We start from the raw sequence: 11,699 nt of genomic DNA, 5'->3' as shown, positions 1-11,699 counted from the left end.
TGTCTCCCTTTTCATTTCTGATTTTGTTAATTAGGATGCTTTCTCTGTGCCTTCTAGTAAGTCTAGCTAAGGGTTTATCTCTCTTGTTGATTTTCTCAAAGAACCAGCTCCTCCTTTGTTTGATTCTTGGAATAATTATTCTTGTTTCCACGTGGTTGATTTCCCTCCTGAGTTTGATTATTTTCTGCTGTCTAATCCTCTTGGGCAAATTTGTTTCCTTTTGTTCTAGAGCTTTTAGGTGTGTTGTCAAGCTGCTAGTGTGTGCTCTCTCTAGTTTCTTTTTGGAGGCACTCAAAGCTATGAGTTTTCCTCTTAGAAATGCTTTCATTGTGTCCCATAATTTGGGGTATGTTGTGGCTTCATTTTCATTAAACTCTAAAAAGTCCTTAAATTCTTTCTTTATTCCTTCCTTGACCAAGGTATCATTGAGAAGAGTTTTGTTCAGTTTTCAGGTGAATGTTGGCTTTCTATTATTTATGTTGTTATTGAAGATCAGCCTTAGTCCATGGTGATCAGATAGGATGCATGGGACAATTTCAATATTTTTGCATCTGTTGAGGCCTGTTTTGTGATCAGTTATATGGTCAATTTTGGAGAAGGTACCATAAGTTCTGAGAAGAAGGTATATCCTTTTGTTTTAGGATAAAAGGTGCTGTAGATATCTGTTAGACTCATTTGTTTCATAACTTCTGGTAGTTTCACTGTGTCCCTTTTTAGTTTCTGTTTCCATGATCTGTCCATTTATGAAAATGCTGTGTTGAAGTCCCCCACTATTATTGTGTGAAGTGCAATGTGTGCTTTGAGCTTTACTAAAGTTTCTTTAATGAATGTGTCTGCCCTTGTATTTGGAGCATAGATATTCAGAATTGAGAGTTCCTCTAGGAAGATTTTACCTTTGATGAGTATGAAGTGCCACTCCTTGTCTTTTTTGATGACTTTGGGTTGGAAGTCAATTTTATTAGATATAAGAATGGCTACTCCAGCTTGTTTCTTCAGACCATTTGCTTGAGAAATTGTTTTCCAGCCTTTCATTCTGAGGTAGTGTCTGCCTTTTCCCCTGAGATGGGTTTCCTGTAAGCAGCAGAATGTTGGGTCCTGTTTGTGTAGCCAGTCTGTTAGTCTATATCTTTTTATTGGGGAGTTGAGTCCATTGATATTAACAGAAATTAAGGAAAAGGAATTGTTTCTTCCTATTGTTTTTGTTGTTAAAGTTGGCATTCTGTTCTTGTGGCTGTCTTTTTTTAGGTTTGTTGAAGGATTACCTCCTTGTTTTTTCCAGGACATGGTTTCAGTCCTTGTATTTTTTTTTCCTGTTATTATCCTTTGAAGGGCTGGATTCATGGAAAGATAATGTGTGAATTTGATTTTGTCCTGGAATACTTTGGTTTCTCCATCCATGATAATTGAAAGTTTAGCTGGGTATAGTAGCCTAGGCTGGCATTTGTGTTCTCTTTGTGTCTGTATAACATCTGTCCAGGATCTTCTGGCTTTCATAGTCTCTGTTGAAAAGTCTGGTGTAATTCTGATTGGCCTGCCTGTATATGTTACTTGACATTTTTCCCTTACTGCTTTTAATATTCTATCTTTATTTAGTGCATTTGTCCTTCTAATTATTATGTGTTGGGAGGATTTTCTTTTCTGGTTCAGTCTATTTGGAGCCTCTTGTATGTCATGGGCATCTCTTTCTTTATGTTTGGGAAGTTTTCTTCTATAATTTTATTGAAAATATTTGCTGGCACTTTGAGCTGAAAATCTTCATTCTCATCTACTCCTATTATCTGTAGGTTTGGTCTTCTCATTGTGTCCTGGATTTCCTGGATGTTTTGAGTTAAGATCTTTTTTGCATTTTTCATTTTCTTTGATTGTTGTGCCAATGTTCTCTATGGAATCTTCTGGACCTGAGATTCTCTCTTCCATCTCTTGTATTCTGTTGCTGATGCTGGAATCTATGGTTCCAGATCTCTTTCCTAGGTTTTCTATCTCCAGCGTTGCCTCACTTTGGGTTTTCTTTATTGTGTCCACTTCCCTTTTCAGGTCTAGTATGGTTTTGTTCACTTTCATCACCTGTTTGGATATGTTTTCATCTTTTTCTTAAAGACTTGCAACTCTTTAGCAGTTTTCTCCTGTATTTCTTTAAGTGAGTTATTAAAGTCCTTCTTGATGTCCTCTACCATCATCATGAGATATGCCTTTAAATCCGGGTCTAGCTCTTTGGGTGTTTTGGGGTACCCAGGACTGGCTGAGATGGGAGTGCTGGGTTCTGATGATGGTGAGTGGTCTTGGATTCTGTTATTAAGCTTCTTAAGTCTGCCTTTCACTACCTGGTAATCTATGGCGTCAGTTGTTATAGTTGTCTCTGGTTAGAGCTTGTTCCTTTCGTGATTCTGTTAGCCTCTACCAGCAGACCTGGGAGACCAGCTTTCTCCTGAATTTCAGTGGGTAGAGCACTCTCTGCAGCCAAGCTCTCCTCTTGCAGAGAAGGTGCACAGATATCTGTTGATCTTATTTGTCTCCTGGCATAAGATGAAGGCCCCGAAACAGAGCCTTTCCCAGAAGCTGTTAGCTTCTGTAGTCCACACTCTCACCTGTGCAGACTAGTCTTGGCAGGATCTGGGAAGGAAGATGGCTCCCGTGGATGCTCAGGCAAAGCCCTCCCAGGAGGTGTGGACACCTCTCCTCTGGCAGGCAAGGTGCCTGGGTGTCTGGAGTCTGTGCAGACTAGTCTTGTCAGGATCCCGCTGATGCTCAGGCAAAGCCCTCCCAGGAAGGGTGGACACCTCTCCTCTGGCAGGGAAGGTGCCCGGATATCTGGAGCCCGAAACAGGGCCTGCTTAGAAGCTCTGTTGCTCCCGCCTGAACCATAAGCTGTTAGCTTCTGTATTCCACACTCTTACCTGTGTAGACTAGTCTTGGCAGGATCTCGGAACCACACATATATTTTCAATTGTAACTTTTATGTGCACAGGTGTGTCACTATTTATATGTTTTTGAGAATTTCTTTTGGTTCTTTCTCCTTACTGGTTTGTTATAAGCTACTCTAGTCTGTTAGTTGTTCTTTTTTTTTTTTTTCTTGTAACACTCTTTCTTTTTTTTTTTTTTTTAATTTATTTTTTATTAGGTATTTTCCTCGTTTACATTTTCAATGCTATCCCAAAAGTCCCCCATACCCACCCCCCTAATCCCCTACCCACCCACACCCCCTTTTTGGCCCTGGGGTACCCCTGTACTGGGGCATATAAAGTTTGCAAGTCCAATGGGCCTCTCTTTGCAGTGGTGGCCGACTAGGCCATCTTTTGATACATATTATTTTACTTTATTTTACTATTATTACTTTTAGATGTATGTTTATATTCTACTGGCAGAAGAAAGGATGTTTGTGTGTGTAGGGGGATGGTTCAGGAAAATTTAGGAGGAGTTGGGTGAAGAGAGACTGTAATCAGAATATATTATTTGAAAACATCCATTTTCTTTTTTAAAAACATTGTATATTTTCTTTACTAACATTTCAAATGTTATCCCATTTCCTGGTTTTCCCCCTTTCCTGGAAACCGCAAATCCCATATTCCTTCCTTCCTGCTTCTAAGAGGCTGTTCCTCCACACACCCACTACCAACTCCCTGCCCTCGATTCCCCTACTCTGGGACGTCTATCGAACCTTCATAGAAACAATTGATGCCTGACAAAGCCATCCTCTGCTACATATGCAGCTGGAGCCATGAGTACTCCTTGGTTGTTGGTTTAGTCCCTGGGAGCTTTGGAGGGTCTGGTTAGTTGATATTGTTGTTCTTCCTATGAGGTTAGAAACTCCTTCAACTCCTTCAGTCCTTTCTCTAACTCCTCTATTGGGGACCCCACATTCAGTCCAACGGTTAGGGTGCAAGCATCCATGTCTGTATTTGTAAGACTCTGGCAGGGCTTCTCAGGAAACAGTCATATCAGGCTCCTTTTAGCAAGCATTTCTTGGCATCTATAATAGTGTCTGGGTTTGGTAACTGTATATGGGGTGAATCCCCAGGTGGGGCAGTCTCTGGATGGTCTTTGCTTCAGTCTCTGCTCTACACTTTATCTCCATATTTACTCCTGTGAGCATTTTGTTCTCCTTCTAAGAATGACCAAAGCACTCGCACTTTAGTCTTCCTTCTTCTTGGGCTTCATCTCCTCTGTGAATAGTATGTTGGGTATGTGGAGCTTCTCGAAAATATTCACTTATCAGTTAGTGCATAACATGTGTCTTCTTTTGTCATTGGGTTACCTCACTCAGGATGATATTTTCTAGTTAAATCCTCTTGTCTAAGATTTTCATGAATTCATCATTTTTATTAGCTGTGTAGTATTCCAATATATAAACGTACCACATTTTTGTATCTATTCCTCAGTTGAAGGACATCTGGTTTCCTTCTAGCTTCTGGCTATTATAAATATGGCTGCTATGAACATAGTGGAGCTTGTGTTCTTGTTATATGTCACAGCATCTTTTGTGTATATGCCTAGGAGGGGTATAGCTGGGTCCTCAGGTAATACTATATCCAATTTTCAGAGGAACTTCCACACTGTTTTCCAGAGTGGTTGTACCAGCTTGAAATCCACCAACAATGGAAGAGTGTTCCTCTTTCTCCACATCCTCTCCAACATCTGTTGAATTTTTGATTTTAACCATTCTGACTGGTGTGAGGTGGAATCTCACAGTTCTTTTGATTTGCATTTCTCTGATGACTAAGCATGTTGTACATTTCTTTAGGTGCTTCTTGGCCATTCAATATTCCTCAGTTGAAAATTATTTGTTTAGCTCTGTTTCCCATTTTTAATAGGGTAATTCGATTCTCGGAAATCTAACTTCTTGAGTTATTTGGATATGTTGGATGTAAGATTGGTAAAGATCTTTTCCCAATCTGTTGGTTGCTGTCCTGTCCTATTGAGAGTGGCCTTTGCCTTACAGAAGCTTTGGAATTTTATGAGGTCCCATTTGTCGATTCTTGATCTTAGAGCACAAGCTATGGGTGTTCTCTTCAGGAATTTTTCCCCTGTGCCCATGTGTTCAAAATTTTGTGCATTTTCTCCTCCATAAGTTTTAGTGTATCTGGTTTTATGTGGAGGTCATTGATACACTTGAACTTGAGCTTTGTACAAGGGTATAAGAATGGTTCTATTTGCATTTTTCTACATTCTAACCACCAGTTGAACCAGCACCATTTGTTAAAAATGCTGTCTTTTATGCCCTGCCCTACCACTTGGGCACATGTTCCACAGTGTTCATAGCAGCCTTATTTGTGATAGCCAGAAGCTTGAAACAACCGAGATGTCCCATCACAGAAGGTTGGATAAAGAAAATGTGGCTCATTTACACAATAGAATACTATGTATCTATTAAGAATGAAGGCATCCTGAGTTTTGCAGACAAATGATTGGAACTAGAAAAATATCATTTTGAGTGAGGTAACTCAGACCCAAAAGGTACTACATGGTATGTACTCACTAATAAGTGGATATTAGCCTATAGAAAAAAAGTACAGAATAACCAAGATACAGTCCACAGAACTCAAAAATGTCAACAAGCTGAAGTGGCAAGTGAGGATACCATAGTCCCACTTGGGAGAGAGAAGAAGACAATCACTAGTGGGAAAAGACTGAGGGATCTGGGAGAAAGCATATGAGAGAGTGGGGGGAGGGGAGAAGGGAACATGATCTGATATTGGGTTAAGGAAAAGGACTGAAGCCCTGCAGGTCAGAAGAATGAATGGAAACAGACAACCTCAAGAGTTAGGAGGATGGGGGGACTCTCCAGAACGCACCAGAGACCTGGGAGTTGAGAGACTCTCAAGACTCAAAGGGAGGGACCTTAGATGAAATGCCTGAGATTAGGGAGAGGGAACTTATATAGAGTCCACCAGCAGCAGGATAACAGGACGTCAAGTGAGGGAGGCGGTTGCCTTCCCAGAGTTACAACTCTGACTCATAATTGTCCTTGTCTTAAAGAATTACAGGTATAGAAATGGAGAGGAGCCTGAGGAAAAGAAGGCCCAGAGAAAGTGCCAGAGTGGGATCCAGCTCAAGGGGAGATCCCAAGATCTGACACTATTACTTAGCCCATGGAACACTCACAAAAATAAACCAAGCATGACAGCACTTTCAATCAGTTGCGTCAGATGCAGATATTTGTACCAAACCAATGGACAGAAGCAGCTGACCTATGTTGAATTAGGGTAGGCTGAAAGAAGCTGAGGAGGTGGGAGATCCTTTAGGAGGACCAGCAGTCTCAAATTAATCTGGACCTTCAAAATCTCTCAAAAACTGGACCATCAAATAGGCAGTATGCACCAGCAGATATGAGGCCCCCAAGACATACAGTAGAGAACTGCCGGGTCTGTGTTCAGTCAGAGATGATGCACCTATCCCTCAAGAGACTGGAGGCCTCAGGGAGTTTAGAGGTCAGATGGGGTGGGTGGTGGGAACATCCAAGTGGACATGGGGTGGGGAGGAGGTATGGGATGTGGAACAGTTGGAAGGTACAGGGCAGGGGTAAAATATGGAGTGTAAATGAATAATTTAATGAAAAAAATGCAGTCTTTTTTCCACTTTATTGTTTTAGCTGCTTTGTCAAATATCAAGTGACCATACAAAAATATTCATGGTAGCAGAAGCCTAGCTACTTGAAAGGATGAAACTGAAGGACTACACATAGGTGGCCTACCTGGGCTGCAGTAAAATTAGCTAATATTTTAAATGGTAGAGTTTGTGAGAATAGGTCTAAGAAATAAAAGAATTAAAATAAAAAAGGATTTGAGGATAATCTCAGGGGTATAGCATTTTAACAATGACATACAAGACTGAGTTTATTGTTTGATACTTTTATCACAAAATGTAAGTTGCTAAATAAGATGCTAAACTTAATTTTTAAGATCTTATTGAATGAGTATTTTTGTTATAACAGAAAACTGAACAGAAGAGAAGAGGAAAGGAATCCGGGGAAATTTTCTGATATTAATTAATTGTGTAATCACAAAGAAAGTAAGCCTCAACTTACTCAGAAAACTACTTTCCTGAATATATTTTAAAAGATAATGATTACTTTTGGGTGAAGATTTTAAAATATGAGATAACATTGCCATGCATAATTTAATTATCGCTCTGACAGTGACAAAATTAAAGTCTATTAATGAAACTACATAATAACTTAGATTCTACATCAATGCCAAGTACATTTCACAGAAAAAGTATTGAGATCAAGGGGGCTAAAATGGATATGAAATACAGGCTTTGAGTATTCTGCAAAGAAACTGTGTGCCCCCTTGACAACAATATGAATAAAATATATTTAAATGTGATGTTATTTCTACACTCATCACTAAAATATAATTAGGTTCCAAAGTCAAGAGGAAAGCTCCCAGTATTTTATACAGGGTGTTTTATACCCTAAGACCAGAGTTTATAAAAGGAGGAAATTCTCAGAGGTACAGAAAGTAGGCTGTTAAGGAAGAAGGAAGGAAGAGTTGTGGTTACCTAACTTTCTTAACACATAAGCACATCTCTGGGAAGAGCAGAGGTAGGGCCACTGTTCTGAACAGAGTGTCGTCTGTCTTTCCAAGTTTCTTCTTAAGGTCTTAGAACTAAGAATTTAGAGTTAATAACTTCGAATCAACTCTTTATTACAGATATTACAGATGCTGCTGCTTACTTCATTCCTAAGGAAGGCATAGTATCTAACATGCTAGTATTTGTAGACCATACTACTAAATGACCTTTAATGAAGATATGTACAATCTTCTTAAATTTTAAAATAAATGTGCAAACAGTGCAACCAGTTAGTAAATGCCTATGATTCTATCAGTTGGAAGTTAGTGGTAAGTGGATTAGAAAATCAGAGTCATCCTCAGTTACATAGAAAGTCCAACACTAGTCTGAGTTTCATTGTATCCTATATCAATACAAAAACATTAAACTAATCCTTTAAAGATAATGTATTTGTCTGTATGACATATTCATTCTTTCTGAAACTATTACACACGCACACACACACACAAACATATAACCTATTTAAGGAATTTCTGTTATAAACTACTTAATCTTATGCCATTCAAGTGCTTGTCATTTGTGGTTAGCTATAAATGTAAGCTATTCGCTGAAGCAATCCCTCAGCACTTTTTAATCTTTTTTTTTTTTTAAAGAGACAGTGATCTAAATCGCTTAAACACCTCAAATAATAAAACAGATAAGAAAAAAATTAAAAATCATTTACATTTTTAAGAAATACTAATTGTTCATAACACCAACAAAACCTCCAAATGTCAAAAACTATTTGTATATTGAGTATATATTAAAAGGTAGCTGTGTTAAATTTTTTTAGTTTAGCACTTATGTTATTTAATTGACTACATAGTATCAAGAAGAATCAGAAACCTGCTTGCTTGTCCATATTGAGTCATATTTTATGCTTCCAAATTGTTTATTCAAAAATTTTCTTGAAAATAACTGTAACTTATGCTGCAAAAATAAATCCATTGTACAATGTTCTATCAACAATCTATTGCCCCACCCTGGGAGGTGTTCATTCTGGTAATTTTAAACAAGGCTTTCCACTTGTGTAGAGTGTAGAAAATTTTCCTGGTGCTTGCATGCATTACAAATTTACTGTTTTATTTTATTCAGCCCTAATGGTTTTCATTATCCTCCTAGTTGATAGAATCCATTTCTAAAACCAATAATCTCTTGAAATCCACTGAGCCACAAATTACCCATTAGGGTACATTTTCAAAGATCATTACCTTTCCCATAGATTTTCATTCTTGGTTTCCTACATTCTCTCTGGCAATGCTCTTTGTAACAAGGGAAGGTATTTACTCATTGACAGAGGATGGCCCCATGAAATACAAACTAGGTGTCTGTTTACCACATTGAATTGTCTACTGCATTGAATCCTAATATATCACCTCATACTTAATATTGTATCTGCAGATCTAATAAATCATCATTAAAATATAAATTAAGTCTTATATTCTTTTGATAATTTCTGAGTTATTTCATTACTTCATCATAGTGTTAGAGTATGAATAAATCTATATTTATTTATATTTAATGATTTACCTTAAGAGGTTAATAAAAATTAATTTTAATAACTTAATTCCATTAAATCACATAATATTTTACATAGGAAGATGTATAAAATCAAAGATTATCAGTTATAATAAGATGAATGTCTATTTTTTCAAAAATAAAATGACTTTATAGATATATTCTTTTGGGGAAAAATTTTCCTCTGCCAAAAATTAATAATGTGCTGTTATATGAAGAACCTCATAATACTGCACTTTAGAAAACTCTGTATATATAATCAAATATTTTGTATGGAAATGATTTAAAAATTTAAAAGATGATATTCTTTCATATGTATATTTCTCAAAAAAATGTGTTTCTTATAATTTATGTTATTTTTCAACATTGTAAATAGAGTCTATAACTAGATACCTGCAAGAATTTAGTTTCACTTAACTAATAAGTATTTATTAGTCACCACCGTATTATGTGCTTGTTTGGATAAATCTTTCTCAGTTTTTATCTGAGCACGGTGTCTCACAATTACACGTTTTTAAGGATCTTTGATTTTCAACGTTTTGAGCAGGTTTTACATTATGAATTTTAAAACTGCTGTAGTGTCTGCTACCAAAGGAGTTGCCAGCAATAATTGCTTAAGGTCCCTGGATCTAAATTAAACAAGACACAAGCAGGTGACCCAAGCTCTGGCACACAGATACATAGTACTAGTGCAAATTCAGGGGCTGTGGCAAAGGCATTAATGTGCCTCATGAGTTTGTAGAAATAACAGCACAAACAAGATACATTACCAGAAACAGCTTGGGAAATGATTTTAGGAGGTGCTGAGGTTAGCTAGTATAAACCAGCAACATGTTCTAGTCATTAAAATAAGGTTGGGGGGCACTTTTCTTACTGCTTAGCATCTGGCTAGTGTTCAGCCTTAATAATGATTTTGTGAGCTGCCTAATAACTCCTTAATAAATTCCCTTTCTGCTTAACCCAGCAAGAGTCTTTTGAAATGCTTATAGATCAAAATACCCTGATGAGGAAAAGTGGTTGCCAAATGTTAAATATCATTTTTTTTAACACAGTAAATTATTCATAAGGTTTACCAAGAAACCTGAATCTTACATTACAGGCCCAAATGTGTGTCTGCCTGAATTCTTGTGAATCTGTGATACACATCACTTATCCCACAGATTTTAAATATAGTGCTTTCATTTAAAAACCATATATAAACTGAGCATGGTGATGCACACCTTTAATCCCAGCATTTGGGAGGCAGAGGCAGGCAGTTTTCTTAGTTTGAGGCCAGCCTGGTCTACAGAGTGAGTTCCAGGATAGCCAGGGCTATACAGAGAAACCCTGTCTCAAAAAGATAAAAAAAAAAAAAAAGCAAAAACAAAACAAAAAATATATAAATACAATATGTTTAGATTCTACTATAGCAAAAAGTTAGAGAATTTTAATTATTCCAATGAAGGAGAAAAAATTCAAACATTTTATACAATCATAGATAGAAAAGATACATGATTGCAACTCTGCAATTTTAGTACATAAATGTAAGAGACCAATGAACAATCATGTGTATTATGATGTTATTTAATCTGCCCTATAGATTCTTTCAAAACATTAAAATATCATTTGACTATACACATGAAATACCTACATCTTAACTATTTCTTGTCATGCTTTGTAACATTAGTAAAGCTGCCTGTTTGCATAGTGCTTTCCTACAAAGTCTTGTTGCTAATTAATTCGGCCATATAAACCCATAAAATGAACACTAAAAAGACATAAAAAATAATTGACCTCCCTAAGGCAACTTTCTTGGCTGTTCTGGGAGAATATAGATTCATTAAAGTACTTGTCGTTACTTGTGTTCATTAAAGGAAGAAACAATCTATTTTGTCATCAACAAACCAAACAAACTTCCTAACCTCTCACCAGCTCCATGATACCATTTACTTTAATTGGTCTGACCCTGACTACCCTTCAGGCTTTTGAGAAAATAGGCATATTCAGTGTGGAGTAAAATTAAGTGGGATACCACAAAGCTCCTGAAGTGGCTTTGTTAAATATAAATTGACAATAAACAAAGTTCAAGTTAAAATAAATTATAAGTGATGCTTACATTCCTAGAAGTCTGCATAAATTACAGACATTGACTATGAAAAATACTTTATAATACTATGAATATTAATCAAATACTTATTTAATAAAGACTGTTTACTAGCAATCACATTGCAGAGTATTTTTAAAAGATCTACAAGAATAAATATCACAAATGTGGGCTGCACATGTTGTTAATAAGTTACTAAGTTACTAAGTTACTAAATACAAATCAAAGGGACCAGATAACCAAATAACATGTGCCTTACATGGAATATAATAATCCCACCGATTTCCCAAAATGAAGGCTTTGTGTAGATAAGGGGCAGTGAATTGCCTCCTAGCTTCAGTGTGTGAAATTGCAAATAAGGGTAACCAAGCATCCAAATCTAGTGCTGGGATGTCCCTCAACAGAGGAATGGATACAGAAAATGTGGTACATTTTCACAATGGAGTACTACTCAGCTATTAAAAACAATGAATTTATGAAATTCTTGGGCAAATGGATGTATCTGGAGGATATCATCCTGAGTGAAGTAACCCAATCACAAAAGAAGTCA

The sequence above is a fragment of the Mus caroli genome, chromosome 14 (assembly GCF_900094665.2).
Source record: "Mus caroli chromosome 14, CAROLI_EIJ_v1.1, whole genome shotgun sequence".
NCBI classification, from domain to species: domain Eukaryota; kingdom Metazoa; phylum Chordata; class Mammalia; order Rodentia; family Muridae; genus Mus; species Mus caroli.
Note: the sequence above shows the minus strand (reverse complement) of the source record.